Genomic DNA, 13,204 nt, shown 5'->3' with positions numbered 1-13,204 from the left:
TCTTTTCATCTTTTTTAAAATCTTGTTTTCTTTTTTTATTTATGGTGGAGTCTCACCATGTTGCCCAGACTGTTCTTGAACTCCTAGGTTCAAGTGATCCTCCCACCTCAGTCTTCCTAGTAGCTGGATTGCAGGCACATGCTACTGTACCTAACTTATATTTCATATTATATCATAATGTGACACCCCCATACATACAGTGACACCCCAAGGTAGGACTGACCTCCTTGCTATCTCAGCAGCTGTGCCATGTCAGTCACCACTTTCTCCATTCTCATGTTCATACTTGCTGACGTCTTAGGCTTTTTCTCTTGCTGTTCCCTCTTTCTGGAAGGTCGTTCTTCAAGATCTTCATACGGTTCACTCCCTCACTCCATTCATGTCTCTGCTCAATTGTCACCTCCTCATACAGGCCTTCCCCAACCACCTCATGAGTAAAATAGGGTCTCCTGTGCCCTCTTTCTTCTCTACCTCTTTACTCTCCTTTGTCTTTCTCCATTGCACTTAACCCTACTTGAAATGATTTGTCTGATTTGGATTGTCCTTTGTGCCCACATGAACTCCACATGCACAGGGACTTTCTGTTGTCATTGGCGTATCACCGGTGCCTGGCACATAGTAGATGCTCAATAATTATCTGCTGAACAGGTGAATTTACTACCACATTACACTGTGATCTGTATCAGATGTGCCCGGAGGGTAAAAGCAATATCAATGTCTGATTCATTATTAGATCACTTCCAACATGTTACCCATAATAGTATACAGTAAATATTTGATTGAAACACAAAGGTCAATAGTGAGGAGCACATTTCCCAGGGTCCATGTGACTTGACTTCTGTTTTAATCAGAGGTTGTTGAGCACCTACCATTTGCCAGGCACTGCCAGACACTTTCGTATACATTATCTTCTCTAAAGCTCACGGTGATTTTTACATCCTCGAATTTATTACTACAGTTAGAACCTTGGGACTAAGACTAAGAACCTTGGGAAAGTTCTGCAACTTCCCCAACAGCTACCTCCTTTCCTGTCACTGCTGTAGCTCCCACCTTCTTCTCTACCCATGGTCATCCTCATCCCTCCTCCTGCTGATCACTCATCTGAGGTTAAAGCCTCTCTGCCCAGCGTCTTTGGCTTTCATTCATTCACCCACTAATTCATTCACTCACTCCAACCTGAGCCATCTTGTATCCTTCAAATCCTTGTTGATGGTGAGGAGATAGTCCTACCTTTTCTACCTCTACATTGTGCTCCCTATAATTCCTTAAAGTCACCAGACTTCCCTTCTTCTCCTTGTGGTCCTGATTCCCTCAACCTTGGAAGGACTGGCATAGTCTCCTTTCCCCATGGTGACTTTCATGCCCTGTTGAGCTGCCATCATTCCACATTTTCCCACAAACCAGCAGGGTCCACTTCTACCACCCTCCATGCAGGTCATGTACTTTACATTGCTGACTTTGGCCCTTCACTTAAGTATTTTCCAAATCCATCTTCCCCTTAGTGATATTTCTGGTACTCCTGAGTTATGGTATGGTGGAGTAAGCACTGGAGTAGAAGTCAGAAGAGGTCACTAGGAGCCCTCACTCTCCCACTTAGCAGCCATAAGACCTTGGGAAATCACTCAACCCCACTAAGCCTTAGTTTCTTCCTGGAATGTGGTAACAAGGATACCCACCCTACCTAACCGCTTCACAGAGTTTATTGAGGAATGAAATGAGATATGCAGTGGTAAGTTAACTTGTAAATTATGACTGTTACATAGATGGCAGGTATAATTGGAATTACCTGTTCTCAGCTATTGTATGGCGTGCCAAACTTTGAATCTCATTTTCACCTGAAATGAATCCCCTGGCTTCACTTACCTTCTGACTCAGCCTCAACCTCAAGGGCAGTTTTTTCTTTAGTCCTTGTAAGAATAGCCTTGGAATTCTGATTCCTTGACCTTCCGCCATACCCCTACTCAGTCCTGAGTAGCCCCTACCAGACACTCATAACCTTTGTGCTGCTGAGCTCTACAAAAACCAAAAAGTCTGGAATTGTTTTTGTTACCTTTTCAGATACCTCCTCTTAATATTGTGTGTATATCTGTCTGTCTCTCTCTCCCATTCCTAAATTCTCTCTCCCCTAAATATGCTCTGTGAATTCCTACTCAACAAAATAATTTTTTTTTTGGTCGTACTTTCACTCATTTTGGTATTTTTGAATGACTTTCTTCAATTAGGTTTCAAGTCCAAGTGTAGATTTTGGCAGGACTGACTCCATAGTAAATCCAAGAGTATTATTTATGAAACTTATGGAACCCATTGCGATACTCTGAAATCTAGGTCTTCTTCCAACTTACGTCTTTGTTTCTCCCTTCAGCTCTTTCCTCTGTCTCCCCTGTAGGTGTGTGACCTTTCCTGCAGCAGGGTATCTGACAGTCCAGCTATGTCCCCAGAACCAAAAGAAAAACAATAACTCTTGAGAGGTGACACCCTGGATATTCTTACCCAGCAGCTTCCTTTCCTGTTGAATGCATCTCTTCAGACCATCCCTGCACATTTCATTAGATGGAAATGACAGGAAGTGTTTGGAGTGGGGAAAGATATACTTGGTCACTTTTGAGAGGGTCATGATTAAGATACATTGAGACTTCTTCTCTCTACCTTTTCTTCTTTCTTCTAGTTCTTTCTCATCTTTTTTAATTTTCTTCCCATTACCACAGAGTGAGTTCTTGAATAGTGTTTTTGAGACTATCACTGGTCAGTCTTTATATAAAGAATGGGTCATCATTTTTAGTGCCAACTCTTAGATTTAAAATTGGTAGGCCAGGTGTGATGGTTCACACCTGTAATTCCAGCAGTTTGGGAGGCCGAAGCAGGTGGATCACTTGAGTCCAGGAGTTTGAGACCAGCCTGGGCAACATGGCAAAACCCTGTCTATACACACACACACACACACACAAATACAAAAAAAAAATTAGCCAGGCGTGGTGGTGTGTGGCTGTAGCCTCAGCTACTTGGGAGGCTGAGCTGGGAGGATTGCTTGAGCCTGGGAGATACAGGTTGCAGTGAGCTGAGATCACACCACTGCATTCCAGCCTGGGTGACAGAATGAGACTCTGTCTCTAAATAAATAAATAAATAAAATTGGTAAAAATCATTGGTCCAAAGAGCAGCCAGCTCCCTGTTATAGCTCACCAGACTACGATAGGACATTTCTCTTTCCCTGTCTTGCTCTTTCCCAGTCACCCTTCTGCCCTATTTCTGCCTTGGGATTGCCAGTAGTTTTCTGCTCAGCTTCACTTGGAGAAGTAACAACAGCCAATGTGCTTCATACCCTACAAAAGGACATGTCCCTCTTTCTTTCTAGGTGCCCAGAAAGGGCATTTTGGAGACAGTTGGCTAAGAGGAACTGGAAGTAGAAAGAGAGAAAGATATGAAGAGCTTGCCTGAGGCCTAAAATTCTAGTTCTTCACCTTCAGAATAATAAAAGGGGGTTGCTGTTACTGTTTTAGAGGTTCTAGAAGATTGGTCAAGTTTTTCTCTTAATGATTCAAGGCTGGATGATGAACCGAATACATTACCCACTTCCTCTGTGTTGCAAGCTCCATTGTATGTGATGGAACGTGAATTGTATCTTAATACTTAAGTAAATGAAGTAAAGGGAAAAAGTAGTCGAGGGAGACAAAATGAGCAGTCTTTCAACAAATCTAATATTTTACCTCTTTTAGATGCTTCTTGCACTCAGCACTTCTGGCAGAGAGGAGGTGGGTATTGGATCTGGGCAATTACTGGTGCCCTGGAGGTGGCACAGTGACTTAGAGAAGGCTGGTTTAATGAAATCTTACCTGGCCTTTCAGCATCAGTATCACTTCTGGCCTTATTGCCATGCTTGAACCTGACATGCATTCTCATTGGGTTTGCTTAAGAGTAGTGCAAGCTGCAGGTGCTGTGTGGCATCTGTCTCAGGGTTGAGCCTCTTGGCTTTAGAGCAGAAACCTTGGTAAAGGTATGTATTTAACCACCTGCCTCTAGGAAGAAATGGAGGCGGTTTCAGAACAGGTGTACAAATCTAAATGTTTTCATTAGAAATCTGAATGCCACCTGCCATGACAAGCTGATCTCCCTTCTGCTTCTCAAATGGCATACTAACTTCCTGACAAAAATGAAAAATATAACTATAGAACCTGTTCAAAAGTAGAAAATCATGTTGATACCAAGTAGCTTAATACAGTGGAATATGAATTCAGCATCACCAGGGGGACATGATGGGTTAACTTGCCAGTATCCCAAGTGAAGCTCAAGTTCTTGTACCATAGTGGCTGCCTCTCATCTCGAAGGACTTGCTGTCTAGAGAGGAAGTTCATTCCATGTTCATGCAATGTTACGGTTAACAACTAGTCCTGTGGCAACAAACTGCCTGGTTGGAATACTGGCTTCCCTACTTACTAGCCGTTTGAGTCAGTACAAAACACTTAACTTTTCTGAGCTTTGTTTTCTTCGTCAGCAAAATTAGAGCCATAACAGTAACGATTTCATAGGGTTGTTGAGAAGACTGAATGGAAAAATACATTTAAAGCTCTTAGAATAGCCTCCCTGACTGTCTGAGGATAGACCACCATCATGAATGACATGGTAACTATCTGAACTAGAAAGTTCATGACCAACCAACGACTTCAGAGGAAACAAATGGTCATTGACGTCCTTCACCCTGGGAAGGCAACAGTACCGTACCTAAGACAGAAATTCGGGAAAAACTAGCAAAAATGTACAAGACCACACTGGATGTCATCTTTGTACTTGGATTCAGAACTCATTTTGGTGGTGGCAAGACAACTGGCTTTGGCATGATTTATGATTTCTTGGATTATGCAAAGAAATATGAATCCAAACATAGACTTGTAAGACATGGTCTGTATGAGAAGAAAAAGAACTCAAGAAAGCAACGAGAGGGACACAAGAACAGAATGAGGAAAGTCAGGGGGACTGCAAAGGCCAAAGTTGGTGTCGCTAAAAAGAAATGAGGTGTCTAGCAGTGAGCTGTGGAGATTGGATCACAGCTGAAGGGGTAAAGGTGTTGCAATGATGTTATCTGTGGCCATTGTGGATTTTTCACAGGAAGATCAATAAACTAAAAACTTTCGTGTGAAAAAAAAGCTCTTAAAATAATGACTGATATAATAAATATGCTTAATGGATAGATGTCAGCTCTTCCAATAATTTATTATTATTTTATTATAGTTATTATGACAATGTCTTGAATCCATAAAGAGCAAATCTAATCTTTTTTTCATATGACAGCTTCTTCCCTGTTTGAAAAGTGCTAAAATCCTCAGTCCCAGAAAGTCTGCTTGTCAATTTAGTTATACAGAAACGGCAAAAAGTTGTAGATGACAGTAAGTTCAAGGCACTGAGGTAGGTTTAGTATACTCAAGCCCATGTGGGGAACATATGGTAAGATATTTTTAATATCTGAGTAATGATGCCTTCTTCCCAGGAATTTCTATCCCCAAAAGAGAGGTTTTTAAAGAGTAGAAGTAAAATAAATCTAAAAAGAAAATGGTTGGGTTTTTCTTTGCCGGTTCAAAGGTAATCCTTGCTTTATGATGCATATAAAATTTTGCTTTTTTGTGTGTCATTTATGTGATAAAATCTTAGACATTTTAAAATGCGAATGTGACTTCTTTCAGAATCATCCCAAACATACAAAGCAAGCCGGATATCCTCATTTGCTAATAGATGGTGTTGGGTGAATATTCTCATAACTTTCAGAGACCATGGAAGATCTGGCCCGAAAAGTGCCCATCTGTGGCAGCGGCTCAGGGAGGCCCACAGCCTCTGCAGACCTTCCCACCGCTCCCCAGCCATGATGCTGAGGAACTTCTCCAGAAATTTGGTTTTGGCAGGCTCAGAGGCTGGGAGAGAAATCCAAGTGCCTATTCTAAGGGGGTTGTAACCCCAGAAATATGTTTATGACCCATTTTATTGCTGACTTCTGGCTTTAAAGGAGGATCCACTGTTTTGTTTGAGAATAAAAATCAGTTTCTCTCAGACAGTCATGCAGGAGTGTCTTCCCTGGGAAGATGACAGACCAAATCTTCATTAAACTGTTGAGGAATGAGGGCAAGCAGGGCTTCCTCTGGCCCTTCCCACAGTGGTTGGCAGCAGTTAGGCTAGGATGTGTGGGCTCCTCAGAGCCTTTTGTTTGGTTTCTATGGCTCTAACCTCAATTAGCTGCTCTGCATGGAGAGGAGGGACAATGCAGCTTTTAACCCAAGTCCAACGGCTTCAACATGGGTCTCTTTTTCCTCTCCCCCTATCCATGGCTGGATTTAGGCCTAGAGGCCTTCTTTGTGAAGTGATCTGAGGGTCTGCAGTGAAAGTTCATTCATTGTATTGGTGGGCAGTGGATGAGGGTGTGGGAGGAAAATGTCTAGGGTCTAACAACTTTGCCTGATACTAGTTTGTGGCTCTGTACCCGCCCCCCCCAGTAGTATTGAACTGTGGTCATGCAGAAGTCTATGCTGGAGTCACTGACACATCAGATCCAGTCCTGGCTCTGCCTTTTCTAGGCAGTTTTCCAGCCAGTGAAATGGGGTTGGTCCAACCCCCTAGAACCTCTGAGTGGAATAATTAAAAGAGCAAATGTAAAGAAATTAGCACAGTGTCTGGCACATAATTCTCCTATCCACATTTCCAAAGACACATGGGGCTAAAGTCTCTTTCTTGCTTCCAGCAAGTACCCAAAGCATCTGTGGCAGTCGTAAAGAAATAATACATTCTAGCAGTCACTGAGAAAGGCTGGTTTTTTATCTTAGAAAGAGAAAAGCTTGAATTGCTTTAGCCTTGAGGTATGTACACATGCCACTGCACGTGCACACACAAGCCTGCACACATACACACCGGTTTCTCAGGTGCTTTTGACCCATAGCTGGATCTCTGAGTACCACCTCCATGTTTTGCCCCGTGGCTTTGGTGGTGCCATTTCAGAGTGAACCAATAGGAAATTATTAAGCAGACCCCAAATGTGAGCACAGCTCTTAGTCATAGTCTCTTCTGCTTCCTTCCTTGCACTAACTTAATCACTAAGCAGCTTGTTATGGCTTGTTCTCCAGAAAGGTAGAGAGAAGTCTATTGCATAGTCCTGTCTGTAAGGCCAGCTAATCCTTGGGCATGCAGGACTTTTGAGTAGGTGCTAATAGATGGTGTGAAAGGAGGTAATTTTTGCCCTGAGGGAGCTAAGCTAGGAAAATAAAACTAGCACACCTGCAATAATTAGCCACCAATTAAGTGCTAAATCATGTGCTCCTGACAGTGTTGGAATGCAGTGTGGGTGAGGGGAAATTTGAGGTGGACACTGGCTCTCTTGGAGCTTTGGCAAGATTCAGCTGTGCCTTGCTGAACAATTGAGCAATGTTGTAAAAAATACATTTTTAATAAATATGTGTGACAGCTTTTCCCACTTCTTTTTAAAAATATTAGATCAGAATTTTAAGACATTTTATTATAAAACACTACTATAACATAAATAACATTTTAAGAAAAAAAGAAAGACACCATCTCTAAATCCCAAAGCCCTAACACAGTTCATTTATCAAAGATCGTAACTCAGTCTCTACAGTGTCCAGCTCAGTGCCTGGCACACAAAGGGAGGGTTTGTGAGTGGCCACCCTGACTGTTTACCATCACAAGTATCCAGATACGGCTTTGTAAAGGGTGCCAGACCAGCACCTCTCACATGCCAGGTTCTCCACTGCATTATTGGATTTGAATTCTTCTCACAGTGCCGAGAGGGGGTGATGGTATGCTGAGGCTTGGCATGGTTGAATAACCAGGGGAGTGCTAAGGAGCATCCCATGTCAGAGAGTGTAGATGTTTTTATTAGGCCATGGAGCCTCCCTGAGATACAACAGGATAGAGAGGTGGATACCTAGGATAAAGTACTTCTCCCCCAATGTGGGATGGTGTTAATATTCCCTCTTTCCCTCCTGTGGAGGAAGACGGAAGCTGCCTTACCCTACAAAGGGTGTTTTCATTCCTAACATATCAGTGCCAACAAGTCCTGTGGCTTCGGCCCACCTGCTTTTCAGGTAAAGCAGGCTTACCTGTTGGTACTTGTGCAGCTTTGAAGAGTCAGCTGTGGGCCCAGCTGGTCTAAGACAAATTAAAGCTGACTCAGGTTCTCCTGTCAAGGATTTCCCCCACCCCCTTCTCTCTCTTTCCCACTAAACGGTTTAAGCCATAGGTAGGCTGATTGATCCATACTTTTGGTCTGAGTTCACTGTATGTTTTAGTTTCCTAGGGCTGCTGTCACAAATTACCGCAAACTGGGTGGCTGAAAACAACAGAAATGTATTCTCTCACAGTCTTGGAGGCTAGAAATCCAAAGTCAACATGTCAGTGGGGTTTCTTCTAGTTGCTGGCAGTCCTTGGCTTTCCTTGGCTTGTGGCAGCATAACTCCAGTCTCTGCCTCCATCTTCTCATGACGTTTTCCCCTGTATCTTTGTGTCTCTCTTTTTTTTTTTTTTTTTTTTTTTTGAGACAGAGTCTAGCTCTGTCGCCCAGGCTGGAATGCAGTGGCACGATCTCGGCTCACTGCAAGCTTCACCTCCTGGGTTCACGCCATTCTCCTGCCTCAGCCTCCCCAGTAGCTGGGACTACAGGCGCCTGCCACCACGCCTGGCTAATTTCTTTTGTATTTTTAGTAGAGACGGGGTTTCACTGTGTCAGCCAGGATGGTCTCTATCTCCCGACCTCGTGATCTGCCCGCCTCGGCCTCCCAAAGTGCTGGGATTACAAGCGTGAGCCACCGCACCCGGCCATGTCTCTTCTTATAACGACACCAGTGACTGGATTTAGGGTTCACCCTAATCCAATATGACCTCGTCTTAACTTGATTACATCTGTAAACACCCCATTTCCAAATAAAGTCACATTCGTAGGTTCTGGGGATTAGGACTTCAACATCGTAGTCCATTTTGTGTTGCTATAGAGGGATACCTGAGACGGTAATTTATAAAGAAAAAGATATTTGGCTCATGGTTCTTCAGGTTGTACAAGAAGCATGGCGCTGGCATCTGCATCTGTTGAAGGCTTCAGGCTGCTTCCACTCATGGTGGGAAGCACAAGGGGAGCTGGCATGCACAGAAGTCACATGGTGAGAGAGGCGGTGAGAGAGTGAGAGGGGAGGTGCCGGGCTTTTTTTGACAGCCAGCTCTCTTGGGAACTAAAAGAATGAAAACTCACTTGCCCCCTTGCCTCCCCAGGGAGGGCATTGATCTGTTCATGAGGCATCCACCCCATTACCCATACATCCCCCATTAGGCACCCCCCTTCAACACTGGGGATCCAATTTCAGTATGAGATTTGGAGAGGACAAACCTCCAAACTGTAGCAGACATCAGCCTATCTTTTGAGGGACACAGTTTAACTCAGTACACTGAGTGAGCCCTCAAAGCACCTCAGGCCAAGTCAAGGTGATAGCAATGCTGGTACATCTTTCTTTTGGAGAAAATTGATGTCTTCGTACCTCTCTGTAGATATAGTTGAGTTGATTCTGCTCCTCAACCCTGGGTTACCAGTAGTACTTACTTTCAAAATAGCTGACTGGGATAATTGAACCTGGGAGCAAATCATGCCCTTTTCCATTCCTACAGCCAATTAAATGTAAGCCCATGAATGGACTTACATTTAATTAATAGACTTCTATTTACATTTAATTAATAGACTTCTATATTCCCAGGATCTTGAACTATTAAAGCCACCATCAGCTTGAGACAAAGTAAAGCCAATCATCCCTGAAGTTACTCACTTGATATTGATTGAGCAGCTGCGGTTTGCCAGGCACTGTACTTGGTATGGGGGAGACAATGATGAAACTAGTCATGACTACAACTTATTGAGTATCTACTATTTGTCAGACACTGAAACATACTCTTTGCATACTTTATCATGAATTCTCATAAAAGCTGTAAGGTAGGCTTTATTATCTCCATGTTACAGATGAAAAAACTGAGGGTAAGAAGATGAAAAGCCTTGACCAAAGTCATAGCGCTCACAAGTTGCAAAATTAGGTTTGAACTTGAGTGGTGTGCTGTGGACCAGTCCTTCACCACTCTTTGACTGAAGGTTTCTGAATGGTGTTTTCCACTTGTTGTTATGTTACAGAAATCTGAGTAATTATTTATAATACTACTAATAATCTTCTCAGTAAAATAGATTTTAATGAAATACATAGGTGGAAAAAATATATATTGTCTAACATAACATGTTGTGGCCAAAAACAGAAACGGGAAATGTATGCTTTCATTTTGGAAAGTATAAACCTTTAATATTAATAGCATCTCAGTTAATGAATGAGGAAGAAATGGAAGAAAATCATTTTTCAATCCCTAGGAAATAATACCAAGGCATTGATTTTCAGTGGTTGCTAAGTGCACAAATACCCGAACTTATCAAATGCCAGTTGCCTCTTGATGGAAGTACGTAAGACTGCCTTTCAACTAGCTAGTCTGTCCGAAAATCAAATCTAAATGCGATCAAACTTCTAAATCTAACTATAAATTCCAAAGGGAGAGGAACATGTTAAATCATACCATGATCAAAATGTAGATTGTGGGACATTTTCTGGCAAAGAACCAGGTTCTTCAAGAAGTAAATTGCAAGGAAGAAAAATAAAGATGGAAAAAGAATGTTTAGATAAAACGACAACACCTATGAACCAACTGCAGTATTGACTTGAACAAAGTATAAAAAAAAATTTGATATATTTAGAGGAATTTAACACTGTCTAGAGACTGGATAATATTAAATAATTATAATTCACATTTTATTTTATTTTGAGATGGAGTCTTGCGCTGTTGCTCAGGCTGGAGTGTAGTGGCACAATCTCGGCTGACTGCAGCCTCTGCCTCTCAGGTTCAAGCAATTCTCGTGCCTCAGCCTCCCAAATAGCTGGGATTACAGGCGCGTGCCACCACGCCTGGCTAATTTTTGTATTTTTAGTAGAGACGGGGTTTTGCCATGTTGGCTTCCTTACTTAGGACAATGGGTGGGGAGGAATAAAAAAGAAAGAATTGTCAGGAGTGCAGGAGGATTGGGTCAAACTGTACACCCCAAATCAATCTAAGGTCCCAAGTAATGTCTCAAACTATGAAGACACTTCTGCAACTGTGTTAGCAGGGATAAAACCCATGGAATGATGTTGAAAGCCTCTGGTTTATACAGAAAAATATATTGAGAAAATAGGAAAGTATTGATTCACATTATCCCTAGACAGTTTTTCTAAGAAATGAGTCAGTCAAATCATTCCTCAAATGACCTTTTAATTCTAAGGAGGCAGGCAGGGGAAGCTATTTCTAGTTAAACGAGTAATGCCTGTTCTAACTTGTATATTAATATTGTGTCAAATTTGTGATACAATATGTTTCTATGTACACTGTAGAGTATGTTGGAGTTCCTTGTGTAATGCAGGTTTCAAATGTGGGCACATTTTAAAATTGTTTCATTACTGAGACAGTATAACAAGGTATATACTTTTAGAGAAGATCCACACAATCTTCTGGATATTCTTTCCATCATCAGTAAAAAGGAGGGGTTGTATGAGCCAATCTCGCAAAATCTGAGTCATGGAACATCATTTTACTATTTTACATGATTATTAGATTTACTGTTGTGTCTCTGTTTTTACAAGATTTTATTGATTATGTCTTGAATTTATAGGAAACCAACATGAGGTCTTGGAACAGAACCCGTAATTACAACATTGTTCCTAAGGGAAAATAGGATCCACTTTATAGTGTGGCTTTTAGGAACACAGCGTGGCAAAAATCAGGGTGGCCAATGCCATGTTTGCTTCATTAATAAAACTTGAAGCATTTATTTTGCCGTTCTTGTGTGCTGGGTGCATACTCTGAGGTTGCTCTCTCGATCTGTAAAATGAGGATAATAATAGCAACTGATTGCTGGGGTTGTTGAGGGTAAGGCTTTATTCAATTAATACATTGGGGTGAGAGAGCTGGAAGAGGGAAGAAATTCGTTTCTCTGTCACTTTTTTGTTTTTTAACCCGTAGAGTAAAACGTGTAGTATCTATTCAATTGTAATCATATTTACAGGGGTGTGAGTCCCTCTTCTTTATCCCTTCTCAGTCTGCCCCTCTGTGCATACTGTGGCCCCTATTGCAGACCCTTCTATAAAGTGGTAATCCAGTATTTTAGACCTAACTTTTACTTTTCTTGACTCTAACTTGCCCAAGCAATTCTATATGCTGATATGGAAAATCTCAAATTTATCATTAAGTTTTTTTTTAAGTGCCAAATAACACATCACGGGTATCCTTTAATCCAAGTTATGTTGTTTTTAAGAGGGTAGTCATATATGCTTTATATACATAAACATTTCTGAACCAGATACATAAGAAATTGCTAACAGTGGTTACCTCTGGGGAATGGGACAGATTGTTAAGAATAATAGAGAATTTTTTACTTTTTATTTTATGCCCTTATATACTGTTTGAAGTTTTTTATAATGAATTTTTTATAAGTTCAAAAAAAAGAGGAGGAGAAAAAAACAACACATCTCTTTAATACTGTTTCCCAAATTCAGCAGATCCCTTCCCCTCTTTGGGAAGGGAAACGTGGCACACTGTAGGTCCTGAACTTGGAGAGTCACAGTGTATATTTAGCATACAAAAGGCTATGAGAAGCTACAGTAGAGAAACCTATATAGTACATTTTCCCCCTTTTATTGCACTTACTAGAAACCCACAGAATTACATTTCATGGCATATCAGTTTTGGAAAAGTTATAAAACTTTAAGGAAAGGTATCTAGCCTTAGGTCAGCTGCAGGTGGAGGAAAGGTGAGTGTTGGAGTGGTGAAAGGCATTCCTGGCTGTATGGTGGGAGGATACCAGGTCTTGGGTTCAGGCAAACCTGGGTCCAAATCCGGGGTCTCCCATTCACTAGCTGGCCCAGCATGAGCCAAGTTCCCTAACCTCTGGGTCTCAGTGTGCTCACATGTGAAAGAGGAACAGTTATCCTCCCTCATAAGCGCATTTTTAGGGTTAATTGAGGCAAGTACCTGTTCCGTCGCCCTCCGCTCCATCTCCCTCGGCTGTATTACTGCCATGCCTTTGTTTATGAACACCCATGCTTCCTCCAGACCAACAAATTATTATCCATTTGTGAAAGGCTTCATTTCAGGATTAATCAGAGGTCAGGCT

The 13,204-nt window shown here is 41.9% G+C and overlaps 1 protein-coding gene and 1 pseudogene across 11 annotated transcripts in view; both read left to right on the top strand.

Annotated features, from left to right (window-relative positions):
* The window catches only part of STON2 (stonin 2), a 176,099-nt gene that overhangs the window by 98,868 nt on the left and 64,027 nt on the right, over positions 1-13,204 (top strand). The gene's annotated exons all lie outside the window — the stretch shown is intronic.
* On the top strand, positions 4,606-5,095 carry LOC134808383 (small ribosomal subunit protein eS24-like; annotated as a pseudogene).

Source organism: Pan troglodytes, chromosome 15 (assembly GCF_028858775.2).
Source record: "Pan troglodytes isolate AG18354 chromosome 15, NHGRI_mPanTro3-v2.0_pri, whole genome shotgun sequence".
NCBI lineage: Eukaryota > Metazoa > Chordata > Mammalia > Primates > Hominidae > Pan > Pan troglodytes.
Note: the sequence above shows the minus strand (reverse complement) of the source record. Positions and strands in the feature narration are given on the sequence as shown.